Source organism: Salvelinus namaycush, chromosome 8 (genome assembly GCF_016432855.1).
Source record: "Salvelinus namaycush isolate Seneca chromosome 8, SaNama_1.0, whole genome shotgun sequence".
NCBI lineage: Eukaryota > Metazoa > Chordata > Actinopteri > Salmoniformes > Salmonidae > Salvelinus > Salvelinus namaycush.
The window spans coordinates 2889130-2913455 of NC_052314.1; the positions used below are offsets into that span (position 1 = coordinate 2889130).

At 40.8% G+C, this 24326-nt stretch overlaps 1 pseudogene; it reads left to right on the forward strand.

The window, feature by feature from the left end:
- Positions 1-224: 224 nt before the first annotated feature.
- On the forward strand, positions 225-24109 carry LOC120051642 (annotated as a pseudogene).
- Positions 24110-24326: the final 217 nt, after the last annotated feature.

Consider the following 24326-nt stretch of genomic DNA (forward strand, 5'->3'; position numbering starts at 1 on the left):
TTAAGACAGCTTGGTGACAAAACAATATATTACAATCGTGTCAAGTACATTTTCCCTCAACAAAGTATTTATCAACATACTTCCTTATCAAATAAACCACACCCCCTCTACATACAGAGAACACAGTCAAGTAGGAAGCCACTCCCTGTCTGGTGTAGAGTTCCATGAAACAGAAAGTCATCTTTGACACTGACATTGCTTAACCTACAGGAGAGAGCACCAAAATGGCAGAGAATCAGGAACTGTTCTGTTGCTCAATCTGTCTGGATCTACTGAAGGATCTGGTGACTACTGCCTGTGGACACAGTTACTGTATGGGCTGTATTAAAGAAAGCTGGGATCAGGATGATCTGAAAGGTTTCTACAGCTGTCCACAGTGCAGACAGACCTTTGCCCCAAGGCCTGTTCTGAACAGGAGCACTGTGCTGGCTGAAGTGGTGGAGAAACTGAAGAAGACAGGACTCCAGGCTGCTCCCCCTCCTGCTCTGTACTATGCTGGACCTGGAGATGTGGTGTGTGATGTCCTGCACTGGGACCAGAAAGCAGAAAGCCCTCATGTCCTGTCTGGTGTGTCTGGCCTCTTACTGTGAGACTCACCTCAAACCTCACTATGAATTTCCTGCTTTCAAGGAGCACAAGCTGGTCAAAGCCACCACACAACTACAGGAGAAGATCTGCTCTCATCATGACAAACTGCTGGAGACTTACTGTCGTACCGATCAGCAGTGTATCTGTTATCTGTGTACAATGGATGAACATAAAGGCCATGATACAGTGTCAGCTGCAGCAGAGAGGACTGAGAAACAGGTAAGACCAGAACAACTTGTTGGTGACTGTCTGATAAACAAAGAATTAAAGATACAATAGGAACTAAGTCTGTTTGAATATGCGATCATTTAAATGAAATCGATTCACGGCAGAACAAATATGAACACAAACCGTGAGTATATAGAAATGTTAACCCAGATTCTCCAAATGTATCACCATTTTCTAAAGTCAAACACCATTATCATTCATTATCAAACACCCAATCAGCTCCCTGATTTGTGTTCTATTAAAACTATAATCATTCACATACTGTAACAACATAATAAATATTTTCACACAGACACTTCCTCAATATTTGAATCTCTATCTTCTATGGGCCCTATGTCACATTACTATACTTTTGATCTACTGGACTAATAAAGCTTGATAGTTCATTGAAGAGTGATTCTCCACAGAGGCAGCTGGGGATGAGTCAGCAGAAGGTCCAGCAGAGATTCCAGGAGAGAGAGAAGGAGCTGAAGGAGCTCCAACAGGCTGTGGATTCTTTCAAGGTGAGTATTGTTGACCAGAGGAGACACCATTTCACTTCTCTCCTCCAGTCAGAGGGAGAGGAGAGGGGCCCCTCTCCAACATCACTGACCCCACTGTTGGGAACAAGCTGTCTGGACCCCTTTCAGACAATAGACTGCTTAATGTAACTGACGGGATATGAACCCAGGTCTACTGCGGGAGAACCCAACGTCTTGACCGTTACACCAAGAGGACATTCCCTATTGGGCCGACACTGATTTTGAAGTTGCAGGCGGGGCTACCTCATCACATAACCATGAATAACCAAGTCTTTGTGTTGAATCCACTGAGCTGTTTCAGGTGCAACGTTTATGGTCAAGTTGCAGCAGTTTGTAGGAGGGAGATTCCAAGATGTGGGAAGTGTGCAGGAGGTCATGGGATAGAGGATTGTGTAATTTTAGTGGATAAAGTTGTGTGTCAACTGTAGGGGTGTCCATGTTGCTGGGGATCAGAAGTGTCCGGTGAGAGAGAGGCAGGTTGAGATGACTAGAGTCAGAGTAGTGCAGAAGGTGTCGTATGCTGAGGCAGTGAAGAAAGTAGAGGAGGATGGGTCAAGGGTGAGGGATCCTGAGAGGATCCCTGTGAGTAGTAGATCTGTGCAGCACAGAGGGATAGGCCAACGAGTGATATATGCTTCAGTAAGGTTAGCTTCTTAGCGTTCATAGCAATGGTTATCAACTGTACCGCAGAAATGGAACGTAAATCACAGAAAATAGATGTTGTGGTGGCAGCTGCAGAGAAGTATTTGGTCATACGAGATTTGACTTCAGAAGAGTTCCAGGGTGTGTTGAGTGGTGGTGTCCCGTCCTCCCAGGTCGTTGGCATGGTGCAGGAGCAGATAGGGTCAAAGTAGTGGAATGGGGTAGGGGGTTTTTAATGAGTGTAGGGTTAGTTGTCATGGTGCAGGAGCAGATAGGGTCAAAGTAGTGGAATGGGGTAGTGGGTTTTTAATGACTGTAGGGTTAGTTGGAAGGGTGTTTTTTAGTATTATCATAATTTCCCTTTTTCCCATTTTGTATCACAAAGTATCATGGATGTATGTTATAGTCCAGTTGGGGGCGATAATGCAACATATTGGATGTCAACCGCCAGTAAACTCCAAAGAAGAAGAAACGTTTTTATATATATATATATATATATATATATATATATATATATATATATATATATATATGTATGTATGTATGTATGTATGTATGTATGTATGTATGTATGTATGTATGTGTGTGTGTGTGTGTGTGTGTGTGTGTGTGTGTGTGTGTGTGTGTGTGTGTGTGTGTGTGTGTGTGTGTGTGTGTGTGTGTGTGTGTGTGTGTGTGTGTATGTATATATATATATATTATGAATGGGGTGCTGACAAACAATCGTTGATGGATATTTATAGAGCTCTGATCAGGACAACAATTGATTACAGGTGTATAGTTTATGGAACAGCAGCAAAGACTTGTCTTCAGAAGCTGGACAGAATCCAGTATATAGCTTTAAGGATATGTATTGGTGCATTTAAATCAACAGCTGTATGTGTCTTACTAGTGGAGGCAGGTGAGATGCCTTTGGATATACGGTGTAATAAATTGTAATTAGCTTATTGGGTTGAAAGGCTGTGAGGTTGAGCATCCTACTGCTACTGTTCTAGATGACTGTTGGGAATATACTAGTAGACAAGGCTGTGGTTTTGGTTGGACAGTTGGAAAGCTTGCTGATGAGAGTGGTTTGAGGGACTTGGAGGTTGGCCCTTCTGTGGTGATAGGGGATGTTCCTCCATGTTTACTCCCAGATCCTGTTGTTGATCTAACCTTGGTAGAGAAAAGGAAAGATGGGTCAGAAGTCAGTGATGAAGGGAAACTGGTCGACAATTACATTGGTAGAAGTTTTAATGCTTTTTTACCACTTTTCAAATCAAATCAAATGTATTTATATAGCCCTTCTTAGATCAGCTGATATATCAAAGTGCTGTACAGAAACCCAGCCTAAAACCCCAAACAGCAAACAATGCAGGTGTAGAAGCACGGTGGCTAGGAAAAACTCCCTAGAAAGGCCAAAACCTAGGAAGAAACCTAGAGAGGAACCAGGCTATGAGGGGTGGCCAGTCCTCTTCTGGCCGTGCCGGGTAGAGATTATAACAGAACATGGCCAAGATGTTCAAATGTTCATAAATGACCAGCATGGTCAAATAATAGTAATCACAGTGAACAGGTCACGGTTTCATAGCCGCAGGCAGAACAGTTGAAACTGGAGGAGCAGCACGGCCAGGTGGACTAGGGACAACAAGGAGTCATCATGCCAGGTAGTCCTGAGGCATGGTCCTAGGGCTCAGGTCCTCCGAGAGAAAGAAAGAAAGAGAGAGAGAATTAGAGAGAGCATACTTAAATTCACACAGGACACTGGATAAGACAGGAGAAAAGATGGATCCAAGGACCCAGATAGTGGAGCACAGGAGCAGGCGTTTACCTTCCTGAATTTGATGTGCAGATATGTAGAAGACGAACAGATGAACTGTCAGTATAGTCAGTTGAACTGTTGGTGATAATAGTTGCCCTCCAGTGGGTGGAGGATGTACAACCTGTTAGAATTATAGTATGCTCAGATTCTCTGTCTGTATTGAATAGTTTATCATCTGGTAAATCTAATAGGAGTGACCTACTATTGGAGGTATTAATGTTATTATGGAGAATTGAGAGAATGGGTGTAGTAGTGAGATTCTGCTGGGTCCCAGCACATTCAGGTGTGGAAGGGAATGAAATTGTAGACCAGTTAGCTAAAAGAGCTTTAAAACAAGATATAATTGATATTAATGTTCCACTGAGTAGAGGTGAAGCCAAATGTAAGATCAGAGTCATTTTGATAGATGTGTAGCAGAAGAGATGGGACTCTGAGCACAACGGACAGCATTTATATTCCCTCCAAAGAAAGGTTGGTGGACCAAGGATCAAAGGTCAGATTAGGAAGGAAGAGGTGGTGTTTACTCGATTGTGCTTAGGACATTGTACATTGAACTGGTCATTACATCTGGTTGGCAGCATGTGAATGGTTTGTGTCTGGAGGGTATGGTCAATGAAACGGTGGAGCATGTGTTGTTATATTGTTGTAAGTATGTTTTAGAGAGTGAAAGATTGAAGTGTAGAGTCATTGAGGTTGGACGGGGTTGGGGGGGTTTGGAAGGGATTTTGGGGATGGGGGAGGGTCTATTAGAAGTTAGTAGGGATCTTTTTTTATTTTCTCAGAAGTACTGAGTTAGGTAGGAGGATTTAGAAATGTTGTAAACCGTGATTGAACACACTCCAGCACAGTAGGTGGCGCCATGCACCTTTAACGTTGGATTGCGGACTGCCACTATATCATAGAAGAAGAAGTTGGTCTTGTGAGGGTTTTGTGGTTCCTGAGGAGGGCTACTATTCTTTTTCCTAATGTATTTTCTCATAGTGGAGGGTTTATTTATTGGTTTCCACTGTTTATCGGTTAGAGTTGAGGGGGGAGTAGGGTAGTTTGTTTGGGCGGCGTGATGTCCTCAACCGAGTGGAGAAGAAACGCTGTCTCTTCAGGTGCGTTCTGGAGAATGGTGTGGAGGAATTATTGATCATGGTCGGCGAAACGTTGGGAGCGGAACATATACACTCTGTATCCAGAATGAACAAGGCTGTGGTTGTGGTAATGTAAAAGGTGAGTCTTGTTGCCCGGCTAGTTACCAGTATGATTTTTGTGAGGGGTGTGTTGGTGCCGATTTCGACAAGAGTAGTGGTGTCTAATCTGCCTCCGTTTATTACGTACAAACAGATCCGTAAAGAGTTGGTACATTTGCAAGTAGTTTTCGTTTAGTTTCTCGACTAGGTGTCTCTTTTCGTAGTGTCTGTTTCCTTTTTAAGCAGGGGAGGTGGTATCCAAGGTTTGCGAGCACAGATAGGTTTTGGGTGTGGCAAAAAAACAGTCCTTATTTTAGGTGATGTTTCACCCTGCCAGCTCCTATTAGTTGTATTGAAAAAACAGGCCTGATTATAGGTCATGTTTCACCCTGCCAGCTCCTATTATTTGTATTGAAAAAACAGGCCTTATTATAGGTGATGTTTCACCCTGCCAGCTCCTATTAGTTGTATTGAAAAAACAGGCCTTATTTTAGGTGATGTTTCACCCTGCCAGCTCCTATTAGTTGTATTGAAAAAACAGGTCTTATTTTAGGTGATGTTTCACCCTGCCAGCTCCTATTAGTTGTATTGAAAAAACAGGTCTTATTTTAGGTGATGTTTCACCCTGCCAGCTCCTATTAGTTGTATTGAAAAACAGGTCTTATTTTAGGTGATGTTTCACCCTGCCAGCTCCTATTAGTGGTATTGAACACTGTGGCACCAACTCACCTTCTGAAAGTTCTATTCCCAGTCCATTGTTCTGCATCACAATGTCAGCTTCACTATTGTTATCACTGAGACCAGCCCGTGTTAAACTTGTAGGTTTACCTCAGGTAACTTATTATTAACTAGAGTACAGCTAGTTGGTGAGGAAGCTCACTGTTCACCTGATTACACATTATAGTAATAAAGGCTTAATGATGGTTGGCGCATATCTATCAAACATTAACATTTTGTTGTCATGGTTTTAAATATTATTTTTTTCAGAAAAAGGTGTAAAACCTAAACAAAACGAATGTCCCTGTTCTTTTTTTCAAGACGTGACCGATTTAAACAGCCAGAATACATTTTTTAAATTAAGAAATAACCTTTTTAATGACTTGTTGTTTCTAAATGGCTGCTGGGTAATTTGATAATCGTTGAAATCTGTTCGTTCGTAGGCATCAAATAGAGAGAATGCTGCGCAGGTTCACTGAGTTGTAAACCAAATGGATAGGTGGAGCTCATTGATTTGTAGCTCTGACGCAGTTGCTACCTCAGATTATGAGCCTATTAAGTGTCGTGAATGAGGTATATAGTACCCACAGAAGACCACAGGGAGGAGCAAGAGAGCAATAAACCCTGCTGGAGGTCATTTTGCAGTGCTCCTCCTTGCACAAAGGCGGAGGTAGCGGTCCTGCTGCTGGGTTGTTGCCCTCCTACGGCCTCCTCCACGTCTCCTGATGTACTGGCCTGTCTCCTGGTAGCGCCTCCATGCTCTGGACACTACGCTGACAGACACAGCAAACCTTCTTGCCACAGCTCGCATTGATGTGCCATCCTGGATGAGCTGCACTACCTGAGCCACTTGTGTGGGTTGTAGACTCCGTCTCATGCTACCACTAGAGTGAAAGCACCGCCAGCTTTCAAAAGTGACCAAAACATCAGCCAGGAAGCATAGGAACTGAGAAGTGGTCTGTGGTCACCACCTGCAGAACCACTCCTTTATTGGGGGTGTCTTGCTAATTGCCTATAATTTCCACCTTTTGTCTATTCCATTTGCACAACAGCATGTGAAATTTATTGTCAATCAGTGTTGCTGCCTAAGTGGACAGTTTGATTTCACAGAAGTGTGATTGACTTGGAGTTACATTGTGTTGTTTAAGTGTTCCCTTTATTTTTTTGAGCAGTGTATTTTAGTAATAATATTATGTTAGTAAATACCATTATAGTACTAAATAGTATTTTGATTATTTTGTTAATCAAAACCTATCTAAGCATTTTGCACTTTTTTTGTTATTCGTTATTTATATTTATTATTGCAAGGCAGAACACTTGATAAACAAGACAGCAGCATACCACCCTGCATCCCTTTGCTGGTGTGCTTCTGATGCTAAGCAGGGTTGGTCTTTGTCAGTCCCTGGATGGGAGACTAGATGTTGCTGGAAATGGTGTTGGAGGTCCAGTAGGAGGCACACTTTCCTCAGGTCTAAAAAAAAAATATTCCAGTGCAGTGATTGGGGACACTGCCCTGAGTAGGGTGCTGTCTTTCGGATGGGATGTTAAACTGGTGTCCTGACTCTCTGAGGTCATTAAAGATCCCTTGGTAAGAGTAGGGGTGTTAACCCTGGCATCCTGGCTAAATTCCCAATCTGGCCCTCATACCATCATGGTCACCTAATAATCCCCAGTTTACAATTGGCTCATTCCTCTCCCCTGTAACTAGTCCCCGGGTTGTTGCTGTAAATGAGAATGTGTTCTCAGTCAACTTACCTGGTAAAATAATGAGAGAAAAAAATACACAATTGTTTTATTTTTTAAATGTGGTTTTAACCTAGTAACCTCGACGTGAAAGTCCAGCAATTGGTGTGGGATAGGTTTGAGACTGATCTCTGGAATTAATAAGAAAAATACACTTTATTTCTCAGCTGCCTCACCAATGTCTTGACGTGAATTAGTAACTTTTAATTGCTAAATATTTCCTATAGATGGGAGCATAAGACCACGAAACATCAGTTAGAGGCTACAAGCAGCAATATGATTAACATAAAATAACATGCAACCAAACACTATATGTCCCATGATTTTCTAAAATGGTCACTCATTACTTTACAGTTAGCTATATATCTCGTATTAGTCCTGTGTTGCTTTTGGGAGAGTAAAATAATATTAACTATAGCAGGTATTGAACCCTGGTCAAATAATCACTAGTCAGATGTGCTAACCTCAAACCTAGTAAACATGCATTATGACAGCAAATGAATATGTCATAATGGGAGTAAACAGCCTCGGAATAGAACAGACGATGCATCTTCCAGCCCGACAATACATGACATCATGCAGCCCTCTTGGTTAGTAAATGTACCTCAACATGCCCCTCTCTAGTGGGAGAAGGCAGAGCGCTCGCTGCTGCTGACGGAACAAGCTTTTGGAGGGGCTTGTTGAGTTGGATACTTGTACTTGACCTAAACTAATCTGAACTGTCTTATGCTGCCATCTATTGGAATTATTTAGCAACTGCAGCAGTACTGAATAAAGTGTATATCCTTACTAAAGTAGTAATTACTCAGAATTGCAAAATATAAGATGTTCTAGTTCATTTTATCACTAACAACCATAAAATAACAATTTATAGCATAATGAAACTGACATAAACCAAAAACATCATACATTTAGTTAATTATATAAAAATATATATATTTAGATCGGTGACATTATCTGCCAAAGTAAAACCCCCTTAACATATAAACACAGACACTGAAAATGAGCTTTTTTAATATAAATCTGGTAGCTCTCAAAAGAGCCTTTGCTTTGCTGAGCAGTTAGTTTTCAGGAGTGTGCTGACTGCCTGCCTTCAGAGGAGCCCATCTTCCACAACCCACTGATCACTGGGTTTGGTGGACCTGGAGAGCAGGGTGGCAGCGTTCTGACTCAAAGCAGCACAGAGGCTACTGTACCGTACGGAGGTGGGCTTAGCGGGAGTGAAGGGGCATCAGTGGCAGGGGGTTGTGTGGGCTGAGAGTATGGCAGGGTATAGGTGGAGGGTGCTCTATAATCTCCCAGTGCTAGAAAGGTCAGGGGTCATCCAGTGGAGGGTATTACATGGAGCCCTGGACACCAATAGCTGGTTGGCTCGGGATGACCTGGGAGTTGGGGAGGGGTGTCCGTTTTCTGCAATGACAGTAATCAGATCTTTACTGAGCCGATCCGCTCCATTGAGTGAAGGAGCTTAGGGCCTTCCTCTGACACCGCCTGGTATAGAGGTCCTGAATGGTAGGCAGTTTAGCCCCAGTGATGTACTTGGCCGTACACACTACCCTCTGTAGTGCCTTGCGGTCGGAGGCCGGGCAGTTGCCATACCAGGCAGTGATGCAACCAGTCAGGATGCTCTCGATGTTGCTGCTGTAGAACCTTTTGACGATCTCAGGACCCATGCCAAATCTTTTTAGTTTCCTGAGGGGGAATAGGCTTTGTCATGCCCTCTTCACGACTGTCTTGGTGTGTTTGGACCATTCTAGTTTGTTGTTGATGTGGACACCATCTATCTGACTCCTCATATTTCTCTGATTTGATCTCTGCTGTGCTCTAATCAAAGACAGGGTAGATACAGTATCTGACTTAACTTATTGTTCTAACTCCCCTCATTGGTCTCTGCTCTGCTCTGCTCCCAGATTCCTGTCAGCTCACACTGGACCCAAACACAGCACACACACACCTCCCTCTGTCTAAAGGGAACAGAAAGGTGACCAATACAGGCCAAGTCCAACCATATCCTGACCATCCAGACAGATTCACCAACCACTACCAGGTTCTGTGTAAAGAGGGTCTGACTGGACGCTGTTACTGGGAGGTGGAGAGGAGTGGGTGGTGTGTTTATACAGCAGTCTCATATAAAGACATCAGCAGAACAGAGACAGATGGTGTATTTGGATACAATAACAAGTCCTGGAGTTTACAGTGCTCTAGTGATGGTTATTGTTTCAGACACAATAATGTTGAGACTAAAGTATCAGGCCCTCAGTCCTCCAGAGTAGGAGTGTACCTGGATCACAAGGCAGGTACTCTGTCCTTCTACAGTGTCTATGACACAACGACCCTCCTCCACAGAGTCCAGACCACATTCACTCAGCCCATCTATCCTGGGTTTTGTCTCTCTGGTACTGCTGAGCTGGTTAAACTGTAGTAGGGTCCACATAGATACTAGTCATGCTGGTGTAGTCTATAGCTGAGCTGGTTAAACTGTATTAGGGTCCACATATATACTAGTCATGCTGGTGTAGTCTATAGCTGAGCTGGTTAAACTGTATTAGGGTCCACATATATACTAGTCATGCTGGTGTAGTCTATAGCTGAGCTGGTTAAACTCTAGTAGGGTCCACATAGATACTAATCATGCTGGTGTAGTCTATAGCTGAGCTGGTTAAACTGTAGTAGGGTCCACATAGATACTAGTCATGCTGGTGTAGTCTATAGCTGAGCTGGTTAAACTGTAGTAGGGTCCACATAGATAAATCAAATCAAATGTTATTGGTCACATACACATGGTTAGCAGATGTTAATGCGAGTGTAGCGAAATGCTTGTGCTTCTAGTTCCGGCAATGCAGTAATAACCAACGAGTAATCTAACCTAACAATTCCACAACTACTACCTTATACACACAAGTGTAAAGGGATAAAGAATATGTACATACAAATATATGAATGAGTGATGGTACAGAACGGCATAGGCAAGATGCAGTAGATGGTATAGAGTACAGTATATACATATGAGATGAGTAATGTAGGGTATGTAAACATATTAAGTGGCATTGTTTAAAGTGGCTAGTGAAACATTTTTTACATAGATTTTTCCATTATTAAAGTGGCTGGAGTTGAGTCAGTATGTTGGCAGCAGCCACTCAATGTTAGTGGTGGCTGTTTAACAGTCTGATGGCCTTGAGATAGAAGCTGTTTTTCAGTCTCTCGGTCCCTGCTTTGATGCACCTGTACTGACCTCGCCTTCTGGATGATAGCGGGGTGAACAGGCAGTGGCTCAGGTGGTTGTTGTCCTTGATGATCTTTTTGGTCTTCCTGTGACATCGGGTGGTGTAGGTGTCCTGGAGGGCAGGTAGTTGGCCCCGGTGATGCGTTGTGCAGACCTCACTACCCTCTGGAGAGCCTTGCGGTTGTGGGCGGAGCAGTTGCCGTACCAGGCGGTGATACAGCCCAACAGGATGCTCTCGATTGTGCATCTGTAAAAGTTTGTGTGCTTTTGGTGACAAGCCGAATTTCTTCAGCCTCCTGAGGTTGAAGAGGCGCTGCTGCGCCTTCTTCACCACGCTGTCTGTGTGGGTGGACCAATTCAGTTTGTCCGTGATGTGTACGCCGAGGAACTTAAAACTTACTACCCTCTCCACTACTGTCCCGTCGATGTGGATAGGGGGGTGCTCCCTCTGCTGTTTCCTGAAGTCCATAATCATCTCCTTTGTTTTGTTGACGTTGAGTGTGAGGTTATTTTCCTGACACCACACTCCGAGGGCCCTCACCTCCTCCCTGTAGGCCGTCTCGTCGTTGTTGGTAATCAAGCCTACCACTGTAGTTGTCACGTTCCTGACCTGTTTTCTTTTGTCTTGTATTTATTTAGTTGGTCAGGGCGTGAGTTGGGTGGGTTTGTCTATGTGTGATTTTCTATGTTGGGATTTTGTGTTCGGCCTGGTATGATTCTCAATCAGAGGCAGCTGTCAATCGTTGTCCCTGATTGAGAATCATACTTAGGCAGCCTGGGTTTCACGTGTGTTTTGTGGGTGTTTGTATCTCGTGTCAGTGTTCGTGCCACACGGGACTGTTTTCGGTTTTGTCACGTTTGTTGTTTTTTTTGTATTTGTAAGTGTTCAGTTTCGTTTTGATTAAATCAATATGAGCACTAACAACTCTGCGTTTTGGTCCGACCCTTACTCCTTCTCCTCATCCGAGGAGGAGGAATTAGACAGCCGTTACAGTAGTGTCGATATTACCTCTCTGATACTAGTCATGCTGGTGTAGTCTATAGCTGAGCTGGTACATATAGAATCACAATACATATAGAATCATGAGAATCTCAATACATATAGAATCATGAGAATCACAATACATATTGAATCATGAGAATCACAATACATATAGAATCATGATAATCACAATGCACATAGAATCAGCACCTAAGTATGGTGATAATATCTCATCATGAGGTCTCTGGTAATTCCCAGCCCTAATCTATGATGGATCTATGATGCACTGCGGACCGAGGAGACTAAGATCCAGAAGTCAGGTAGGACGTAGTCAGGTAGGACGTAGACGGCGGACGTAAAGGTAACGTAAAGGTAATGGCGGACTGAACGAAGTTATGTAGAGCACCTCAAGATAAAACATAATATTCGAAATATCTGCTAAATTAGACTAAAATATTAGCACTAAATAATCTGGTGGGTGATAACCTTCAATCTGGATAATAACACAAAACAAATCCTAAGACTAGAGACATTTATCGACAAATATTACGAAAACAAGCAACACCCAAACATGACGGAGAGTAAGACAGGGGAACCGATTCAAAAACGAAAACGTGACTCCTCAACCGACACTGATGATCTAATATTCTCACCACCGGCAATGGTAAAGGTCGAAACCGATCTGTTAAAATCAATAAATGACAAACTGGGTATACTTGAATTAGTTAGTAAAGATATAAAAGAGTTGAAGGCAAGCCTAGAGATGAGTGATGAAAAAGCTGCGGCTTTGGAGAAGGAAACACACGCGCTAAAAGGGACAGTCAATAAGATTGAAACCGAAATGAATGAATTTAAAAAGGAGAACAACGTTCTGAAGGAATGCTTACTGGACATACAAACTAGATCCATGAGAGAGAATTTGGTACTTACAGGTATCCAAGAGAAAGAAGGAGAGGTTCCTGAATCTGTAGTTAGAGAGTTCCTTTTTGCAGCGCTTCAGATTCCACGCGAAGTTATCGATAAGATCCAACTTGAATGTGTACACCGCCTAGGACAGAGAGGGCAGAGGTACGAACGCCCAATCGTTGCCAAATTTGCTTCATTTAAAGATAAAATAATGGTTAAAAGCCTGGGTAAAAGACTTGCTGGGACCAAAATTGGCATGAATGATCAGTTTCCGAAAGAAATTGCAGAACAGCGCAAAGTTCTGTATCCAATTTTCAAAGAAAATAGATTAAAAGCGAAATGAGTAGCTCTCGTCGTTGATAAACTATATATTGATAACCAGTTGTTCAGAGACACAAAGATTACTCCATGGTTATTTTAAAAATTACAAAGTTCTCATAGATGAGGAAAATAAACACAATTCAAGCCCGGTTACTGATTGTAACAATACAATACAAAATATAGCTTTTCTATAAATCTTCACATATAACTAATTGAACACAAGCACTATTTCTACATAGTGAAGATAAAAACTAAGTAAACAGAAGGCACAGTATGTGTGGATGGTGTGGTGTGTGTTTATTTTTATTTGTTATGTTTGGAAAGTTGAGTGAGTGAGTAATGAAATAGTTGCATATCCCAGAGCCAGTGTATTGCTGTGGGCCGGGTATGAGAGGGCTTTCAATGTTGTTCAGATGATGGATATACTTTTATAATGAATTATACGTCTTATTTATTTATTGTCCTATCATGGGGAACTACATTTTTAAAATAAATTATATCTAATTATTTATTATCCTATTTTAATGGTACGGTCCATGGCCCTATACCCTAGACACCCACATGAATGGCCCAGATACTAAGGAGAAGTCCCTAACTGTTTTATGTGCATGCTGTAAGCGGTCTGTATGCAGCCAAAATGAGGTCAGGGACCAAGAGCAGCACTGCCCCCTCAAGATTCTGAGCCTGCTTGGCAGGGTTGGTCCTGCAAAGCCAAAGCCCCCTAAAGGGAGAGCATAATAAACAAGGAAATTCTCAAAGCTGCTAATGAGAACCTTGACGACCTTGTACCTAGCCGGTGGGGATTCCGGTGGGGTGCCCCCACCCAGGCAGTGGCAGTGCTGGCAACACTAGCTGCAGTAACCCATGGGGAGGGGGTCACACTCGGACATTCAGAGAGGGGGTATATTATTGTGGCCCTGGTGGCACGAAACCAATCGGACTGCATGGAGATGCTTGGGAACATGGTCAAAATGGATGACCGTATTGTGGGTGTTTCAGGAAGAAGGTGTACATTTGACCTCCATCATCTAGGATGTGACAATGGTAAATAAATCTCTACATTTATGCTCATTTTTTGCGCGGTCTTGCAGGCCTTCTCATGCAGCTGCAACTGCAAGTACATTTGTAAATCATGACCCATCTTGAGTTGGGCTCTGGGATGGTGCAATTGTTGAGAGGGTGAGCTTATGGTTGTGTGGGGGTAAGGGCTGAATGTGTGTGGGTGTATGTGTGTATCCCACAACTGTTGCGAAGGAAGAAGTAAAAGATGTTAGGGACTATAGAGGATGATTCACAGCAATATGTAATAAAAATCGAGGTGAGGGCGATGGAAATGCATTTGGCAATGGATCTGCTTCGGTTCGGTGGATGGCGCTGTGTGCACTTTTCGAAGGATGGATCCCAGTCGGTCCGGGGCTGTGCGATGCGGGGGGTCGGGGGTGGTCTGCCGGGCATTGGGATGACAACCCAACTCGAGATGGGGGCTTTTGGCGGGTGGAATAGTGGGGACCAATTGGAGGTTTGCTTAGTGGAGATGCAAATGTCATGGTACAACTATATAGAAACTCAATCATTATGTTACTTTTTAATAGGACGTTTACAAACATATATTTTGATAAAAATAATTGAAAGGTGTGTCTCATTATGGTAAGTGGTGAAATAAGTATAGCCAGTTACAATTGTAATGGCTTAGCAGATAATAAGAAAAGACGATCAGTATTTACCTGGCTAAAAGAGAAGGATTATAATATCTACTGTTTACAGGAAACCCATTCGACAGTTTTAGATGAAGTTTTGTGGAAAAAGAACTGGGGGGGCGAAATATATTTCTCCCATGGGCAAAGAAATTCAAAAGGGGTGATGGTTTTAATTAATAATAACTTTGATCCAAATGTGCAACTTGTCCAAACAGATCCTCAAGGTAGATGGATTATTTTAAATATGTTATTGGACAATAAACATATATGGCTTATTAACCTATACGGTCCGAATAATGATGATCCAAGCTTCTTTGACAATATATATAAGAATGTATCAACTCTACAAGCAACACTAGACTCTATTATTATAGTGGGAGATTTTAATACGGTCTTAAATACCTCTATGGACCGGAAAGGAAATCACACTACAAACTATCACCCTCAGGCACTTAAGGAAATCAGGAATGTCATGGATATATTGGAATTAGTGGATATATGGAGACTTAAATACCCTGACCTAGTGAGATATACATGGCGGAGGCTTAATCAAGCTAGTCGCCTTGACTACTTTCTTATATCATTCTCTCTGGCACCAAAAGTTAAAAAGTGTTTGATAGGGGACAGAATGCGGTCGGACCATCACATAATTGGCATATATATTACTCTTACAGAATTTCCACGTGGGCGAGGATATTGGAAATTTAATCAAAGCCTACTAGATGATAAATTGTTTAGAACTAGGACAGAAGAATTTATAACTGACTTTTTTAGACATAACATAGGTACAGCAGATCCCCATATTGTATGGGACACTTTTAAGTGTGCCTTTAGAGGCCATGCAATTCAGTACTCATCTATAAAACAAAAGCAATTTCGATCAAAAGAGTCCATATTAACAAAGGAAATTGAAGGACTAACAGTACAGTTAGATAACAATAAAAACGGTACCATAGAGGCACAGAATAAGTTAGAGGAAAAACAAAAAGAAATGGAGGAACTTATTCAAGAAAGATCCAATGTAATATATTATAAAAATAAAGCGAACTGGATGGAATATGGGGAAAAATGCACCAAATTCTTTTTCAATCTTCAATATAGAAATGCTACCAAAAAAAACGTATTAAAACTTGTTACAAATGATGGAGTCACGCATGATTCACCAAATTATATTTTGAAAGAGGAAGTAAAGTACTTTAAGAATATATTTTCGTTTCAGGCTCCTCCATCTCCACTAACTGAAACTAATTGTATGGATTTTTTCCCTAATAATAATGTAAAATTAACATCTGTACAGAAAGACTCATGTGAAGGCCTAATTACAGAGGAGGAACTACTTGATGCAATTGGGGCCTTTAAGGATGGGAAAACTCCAGGACTGGATGGCATACCAGTGGAAGTATACAAACATTTTTTTGATATACTCAAAGGACCATTATTAGCTTGTTTTAACCACTCCTATATAAATGATAGATTATCAGACACGCAACAAGAAGGTGTGATATCATTATTACTGAAACAGGACCCAAGTGGTATATATAAAGATCCAGTCCATTTAAAAAATTGGAGACCTCTTACACTTCAGTGTTGTGATGCAAAAATCCTAGCAAAATGCTTGGCGCATAGAATAAAAAAAGTTTTGTCAGATATTATTCATCCTAATCAGACAGGTTTTTTACATGGACGATACATTGGAGATAATATAAGGCAAGTACTGGAAACAATAGAACACTATGAAATATCGGGGACACCAGGCCTGGTTTTCATAGCTGATTTTGAAAAGGCTTTTGATAAAGTACGACTGGAGTTTATATATAAATGCCTAGAATATTTCAATTTTGGGGAATCTCTTATAAAATGGGTAAAAATTATGTATAGTAACCCTAGGTGTAAAATAGTAAATAATGGCTACATCTCAGAAAGTTTTAAACTATCTAGAGGAGTAAAACAAGGTTGTCCACTATCGGCATATCTATTTATTATTGCCATCGAAATGTTAGCTGTTAAAATTAGATCAAACATTAATATTAAGGGATTAGAAATCCAGGGCCTAAAAACTAAGGTGTCATTGTACGCTGATGATTCATGTTTTCTTTTAAAACCACAACTAGAATCTCTCCACGGCCTCTTAGAGGATCTAGATACATTTGCTATCCTCTCTGGATTAAAACCAAATTATGATAAATGTACCATATTACGTATTGGATCACTAAAAAATACACATTTTACATTGCCATGTAGTTTACCAATTAAATGGTCTGACGGTGATGTGGACATACTCGGTATACAAATCCCAAAAGAAAGAAATGATCTCACTCCAATAAATTTTTATAGAAAGTTAGCAAAAATAGATAAGATCTTGCTACCATGGAAAGGAAAATACCTGTCTATTTGTGGGAAAATCACCCTGATTAACTCTTTAATCATATCACAGTTTACCTATTTGCTTATGGTTTTGCCTACACCTAGTGACCTGCTTTTTAAATTATATGAACAAAAAATATTCAATTTTATTTGGAACGGCAAGCCAGATAAAATTAAAAGGGCCTATTTATATAACGAATATGAATTCGGAGGGCAGAAATTATTAAATATTAAAGCATTAGACCTCTCACTAAAGGCATCAGTCATACAAAAGTTATACTTAAATCCAAACTGGTTCTCTAGTAGATTGGTACGAATGTCTCATCCTATGTTCAAGAAGGGCCTTTTTCCCTTTATTCAGATTACACCTGCTCACTTTCGGTTGCTTGAAAAGGAAATAATCTCCAAAATATCTTTATTTTTTAAACAAGCCTTAGAAAGTTGGTTGCAATTTCAGTTTAATCCACCTGAAAGGACGGAACAAATAGTACAACAAATCTTGTGGTTAAATTCAAATATAGTAATTGATAAAAAAACTGTATTTATCGAAGAAATGTTTAAAAAAGGTATAATTTTTGTGAATGATATCATAAATAGGACTGGTGGAGTAATGTCACACATGCAGCTAACACAGACATATGGAAATGTCTGCTCTACCCAAAATTACAACCAATTAATTGCAGCATTACCACAAAAATGGAAGAGGCAGGTGGAAGGGGATAAAAGTAAGGAACTTGTATGTCGGCCTTATATTAAAGAACATAAATGGTTAAAGAAAAGTGTGATAAATAAAAACATATACCAATTTCATTTAAGGACCAAAAAACTTACAGCTGTGCCATATAAATTGCAAAATAGTTGGGAAGAGATTTTCGATGTACCCATTCCATGGCACATGGTTTATGAATTGATACGCAAAACAACGCCGGATTCAAAACTTCGAATTTTTCAATTTAAATTATTGTACAAAATTCTTGCAACTAATAGAATGTTATATATATGGGGGATACAATCTTCCCAGCTCTGTAGATTCTGCTGTGAGGAGGCAGAGTCATTAGACCATTTATTTTGGTATTGTCCGCATGTAGCTCGTTTTTGGTCACAGGTCCAGGAATGGTTGAAGAATTGCAACATTTGCGTAGAACTAACGCTACAGATAGCAATACTGGGGGATTTGAAAAGCCATAGTCAATCAATCAATAATATAATAATTATTTTAGCAAAAATGTTTATTTTTAATTTACAATCCGTGGAAGCTATGAGAATAGGAAGATTCAAATCTTTTGTGAAGCATCACAGCACAGTTGAAAAATATATGGCAAATAAAAATCCGAAATGGATGATGTTGGAAGATAGATGGGAAAGGTTGAGTGGAGCTGAAGGGTGGGACTAATAACAAGATAAACAATGTAGGGCATACGGGATCTGTGAAATGTGTATAGGTGCGGAGCTATTGTGAAATAGCACAGTTACAAGTGGAAATCAAACTGGATGGACAACAGAAATAGAGGAAGGACTAAGAACAAACAAGAGAGAACTATTATAAAGTAGACTGTGTCTGTAAAATGTGTATAAGATGTATAAATTGAAGGTAAAAACAGAAATGTTTATCAGTTTACTCCAATTGGGGGATCGGTGGTAGGGTTTGCGGGGAATAATAATAAAGGTATACTCTTTAAAAAAAGTATGTATGTCTATGTAGGTATGTGTATGTATATATGTGTATATGTATGCATACGTGAATGGATATATATATTTACCCAAAAAAATATGGGGGATTGGAAATGATGCAGACAATTACATTGGAAGCAACATTCTTTCCGCAATATTAAGCTGATCCACCCCCCACAAAAAAAAAATAATAATAAATAAAGAAAAAAAGAAAAAAAATTCCCAGCCCTAACCAGGAGGGGACAATCTTAGACCAATTTATGACTAGTCCATAATGTAATAACTGACAATAATGTAATAGCTTTTTAATTTCTAATGTAATAACCAGTCTCCTGGCCCCTAGAGATAGATAGAGAGAGGTTGATGGAGACAGATAGACGGGGTAGTACCCATGACTGTAGTCCACACGACTCTCCTGGCCGCATCACAGTGAGGTGAGAGTCCATCAGGTGGAAGTTCTGCAGAGAGATGAGACAACATAAACACACTGAAGGAATGAGTGTATGTGTTCTCACCAGAGAGGTCGAAACGGCAGGATGACTACAGGGTTACCACCACACAGTCCTGTATATATTAATGTACTGTGTCTGTACTACAACCTACCAGAGAGGTAGAGACAGCAGGATGACTACAGGGTTACCACCACACAGTCCTGTAATAATTAATGTACTGTGTGTCTGTACTACAACCTACCAGAGAGGTAGAGGCAGCAGGATGACTATAGGGTTACCACCACACAGTCCTGTATATATGAATGTACTGTGTCTGTACTACAACCTACCAGAGAGGTAGAGACAGCAGGATGAATAAATACACCAATAAATATCTCTATTGAATCTCCAGTGAAATATATCTTTAGGTGCCGGGGACTTGTGTAGTGGTAGTGCTGTCGTGGGGAGGTGTATACATTTTTTTTTTAAAGCAAGATCAGGTGGGACCATTCTAGCCAGTGAGAGGGTAGATGCACATGTGGGGCGGCAGCATAGGCTAGTGGTTAGAGCGTTGTACTAGTAACAGAAAGGTTGCAAGATCGAATCCCGAAGCTGACAAGGTACACATCTGTCATTCTGAACAGGCAGTTAACCCACTGTTCTTAGGCCGTCATTGAAAATAAGAATTTGTTCTTAACTGACTTGCCTAATAAAATACAATTATGTGAACAACAGAAACATGTATGTGTATACTAGTTGCCACAGTCAAAATTAGCTATATTGTAAAAAAAAATGCATGAAAAGTCAAATCGTTTTTTAAAATTATTATTTTAAGGTTAGGATTAGCAGTGTGGTTAGGGTTAGATTTTAGGTTAGCAGTGTGGTTAGGGTTAGATATCAGGTTAGCAGTGTGGTTAGGGTTAGATATCAGGTTAGCAGTGTGGTTAGATATCAGGTTAGCAGTGTGGTTAGGGTTAGATATAAGGATAGCAGTGTGGTTAGATATAAGGTTAGCAGTGTGGTTAGGGTTAGATATAAGGTTAGCAGTGTGGTTAGATATCAGGATAGCAGTGTGGTTAGGGTTAGATATAAGGATAGCAGTGTGGTTAGATATAAGGTTAGCAGTGTGGTTAGATATAAGGATAGCAGTGTGGTTAGGGTTAGATATAAGGTTAGCAGTGTGGTTAGGGTTAGATATAAGGATAGCAGTGTGGTTAGGGTTAGATATCAGGTTAGCAGTGTGGTTAGGGTTAGATATAAGGTTAGCAGTGTGGTTAGGGTTAGATATATGGTTAGCAGTGTGGTTAGATATCAGGTTAGCAGTGTGGTTAGGGTTAGATATAAGGTTAGCAGTGTGGTTAGGGTTAGATATAAGGTTAGCAGTGTGGTTAGGGTTAGATATCAGGTTAGCAGTGTGGTTAGGGTTAGATATAAGGTTAGCAGTGTGGTTAGGGTTAGATATAAGGATAGCAGTGTGGTTAGGGTTAGATATCAGGTTAGCAGTGTGGTTAGATATAAGGTTAGCAGTGTGGTTAGGGTTAGATATAAGGATAGCAGTGTGGTTAGGGTTAGATATCAGGTTAGCAGTGTGGTTAGGGTTAGATATAAGGATAGCAGTGTGGTTAGGGTTAGATATATGGTTAGCAGTGTGGTTAGATATAAGGATAGCAGTGTGGTTAGGGTTAGATATCAGGTTAGCAGTGTGGTTAGGGTTAGATATAAGGTTAGCAGTGTGGTTAGATATAAGGTTAGCAGTGTGGTTAGATATCAGGTTAGGGTTAGATATCAGGATAGCAGTGTGGTTAGATATCAGGTTAGCAGTGTGGTTAGGGTTAGATATAAGGTTAGCAGTGTGGTTAGATATCAGGTTAGCAGTGTGGTTAGGGTTAGATATCAGGATAGCAGTGTGGTTAGATATAAGGATAGCAGTGTGGTTAGATATAAGGTTAGCAGTGTGGTTAGGGTTAGATATAAGGATAGCAGTGTGGTTAGATATAAGGTTAGCAGTGTGGTTAGGGTTAGATATAAGGATAGCAGTGTGGTTAGATATAAGGATAGCAGTGTGGTTAGATATCAGGTTAGCAGTGTGGTTAGATATAAGGTTAGCAGTGTGGTTAAATATAAGGTTAGCAGTGTGGTTAGGGTTAGATATAAGGATAGCAGTGTGGTTAGATATAAGGATAGCAGTGTGGTTAGATATCAGGTTAGCAGTGTGGTTAGATATAAGGTTAGCAGTGTGGTTAGGGTTAGATATAAGGTTAGCAGTGTGGTTAGGGTTAGATATAAGGATAGCAGTGTGGTTAGATATAAGGTTAGCAGTGTGGTTAGATATAAGGTTAGCAGTGTGGTTAGGGTTAGATATAAGGATAGCAGTGTGGTTAGATATCAGGATAGCAGTGTGGTTAGGGTTAGATATCAGGTTAGCAATGTGGTTAGATATCAGGTTAGCAGTGTGGTTAGGGTTAGATATCAGGTTAGCAGTGTGGTTAGATATAAGGATAGCAGTGTGGTTAGATATAAGGTTAACAGTGTGGTTAGGGTTAGATATCAGGTTAGCAGTGTGGTTAGATATCAGGTTAGCAGTGTGGTTAGGGTTAGATATCAGGTTAGCAGTGTGGTTAGATATCAGGTTAGCAGTGTGGTTAGGGTTAGATATCAGGTTAGCAGTGTGGTTAGGGTTAGATATCAGGTTAGCAGTGTGGTTAGGGTTAGATATAAGGTTAGCAGTGTGGTTAGGGTTAGATTTTAGGTTACCAGTGTGGTTAGATATAAGGTTAGCAGTGTGGTTAGATATAAGGTTAGCAGTGTGGTTAGATATAAGGTTAGCAGTGTGGTTAGATATAAGGTTAGCAGTGTGGTTAGATATCAGGATAGCAGTGTGGTTAGGGTTAGATATAAGGTTAGCAGTGTGGTTAGGGTTAGATATAAGGATAGCAGTGTGGTTAGATATCAGGATAGCAGTGTGGTTAGGGTTAGATATCAGGTTAGCAGTGTGGTTAGATATAAGGTTAGCAGTGTGGTTAGGGTTAGATATAAGGTTAGCAGTGTGGTTAGATATAAGGATAGCAGTGTGGTTAGATATAAGGTTAGCAGTGTGGTTAGATATAAGGTTAGCAGTGTGGTTAGGGTTAGATATAAGGTTAGCAGTGTGGTTAGGGCCTGTTGTCCGGACCTCTGGCAGTCTCTATGGGAGTGCCACAGGGTTCAATTCTCGGGCCGACTCTTTTCTCTGTATATATCAATGATGTCGCTCTTGCTGTGGGTGATTCCTTGATCCACCTCTACCCAGATGACACCATTCTGTATACATCTGGCCCTTCTTTGGACACTGTGTTAACAAACCTCCAAAAAAGCTTCAATGCCATACAACACTCCTTCCGTGGCCTCCAACTGCTTTTAAATGCTAGAAAAACTAAGTGCATGCTCTTCAACCGCTCGCTGCCCGCACCCGCCCGCCCGACTAGCATCACTACTCTGGACGGCTCTGACCTAGAATATGTGGACAACTACAAATACCTAGGTGTCTGGTTAGACTGTAAACTCTCCTTCCAGACTCATATGAAGCATCTCCAATCCTAAGTTAAATCTAGAATCGGCTTCCTATTTTGCAACAAAGCCTCCTTCACTCATGCTGCCAAACATTCCCTCGTAAAACTGACTATTCTACCGATCCTCGACTTCGGCAATGTCATTTACAAAATAGCCTCCAACACTCTACTCAACAAATTGGATGCTGTCTATCACAGTGCCATCCGTTTTGTCACCAAAGCCCCATATACTACCCACCACTGCGACCTGTATGCTCTCGTCGGCTGGCCCTCGCTACATATTCATCGTCAGACCCACTGGCTCCAGGTCATCTATAAGTCTATGCTCGGTAAAACTCTGCCTTATCTCAGCTCACTGGTCACCATAACAACACCCACCCGTAGCATGCGCTCCAGCAGGTATATCTCACTGGTCATCTCCAAAGCCAACACCCACTTTGGCCGCCATTCCTTCCAGTTCTTGGCTGCCAATGACTGGAACGAATTGCAGAAATCGCTGAAGTTGGAGACTTATATCTCCCTCACTAACTTTAAGCATCAGCTATCTGAGCAGCTTACTGATCGCTGCAGCTATACACAGCCCAACTACCTACCTCATCCCATAATGTTTTTATTTACTTTTTTTGCTCTTTTGCACACCAGTATTTCTACTTGCACATAATCTGCTCATCTATCACTTCAGTGTTAATTTGCTAAATTGTAATTACTTTGCTACTATGGCCTATTTATTGCCTTACGTCCTTACTCCATTTGCACACACTGTATATAGATTTTTCTATTGTGTTATTTGACTGTACGTTTGTTTATTCCATGTGTAACTCTGTTGTTTTTGTCGCACTGCTATGCTTTATCTTGGCCAGGTCGCAGTTGTAAATGAGAACTTGTTCTCAACTGGCCTACCTGGTTAAATAAAGGTGAAATAAAGGTGAAATTTAAATTTAAAAAAAAAAAAAGTATTCAGACCCCTTGACTTTTTCCACATTTATATAAATTACAGCCTTATTCTAAAATTGATTAAATAAAAAAAGATCCTCAGAAATCCACACACAATACCCTATAATGACAAGGTGAAAACAGGTTCTTAAAGATGTTTGCAAATTTCAAGAAACTAAACAAATAACTTATTTACATAAGTATTCAGACCCTTTGCTATGAGACTCGAAATTGAGCTAGGGTGCATCCTGTTTCCATTGATCATCCTTGAGATGTTTCTACAACTTGATTGGAGTCCACCTGTGGTAAATTCAATTGATTGGACATGATTTAGAAGAGCACACACCTGTCTATATAAGGTCCCACAGTTGGGACCTGCACTCAGTCAACAATTCATTGTTGACTGAGTGCAGACCCTCACACTGGCTTTCTGCCCCTACTGTCTCCCACTGTGTGTGTGTGTGTATCAGGTGTAACAGAGATGCCAAGCAGACTCTAGAGCTGGACTGGTCTGATAAGTACCAGGCCTACAGTCTGGATGACCAGTGTGGCTGCTACAGCAACATGAGTACTGACACACAGCATCGCATCAACTCAGACAACCTACAGGACTAGTTAGTAGCTGTATTGTATATATATATATATATATACACACACACTTTCTTTTTTTAAATACATATTTTTTTGCATGTATGAGTGCATACAATTATTGACAATTAAGTACAAATATATGCTTTTAAAATGTTTATTTTCTGAACACACATATTTACCACAAATGTAACACAATGCATTTGCAATTCTAACATGCTCCTTGGTATGTGACAATACTTTT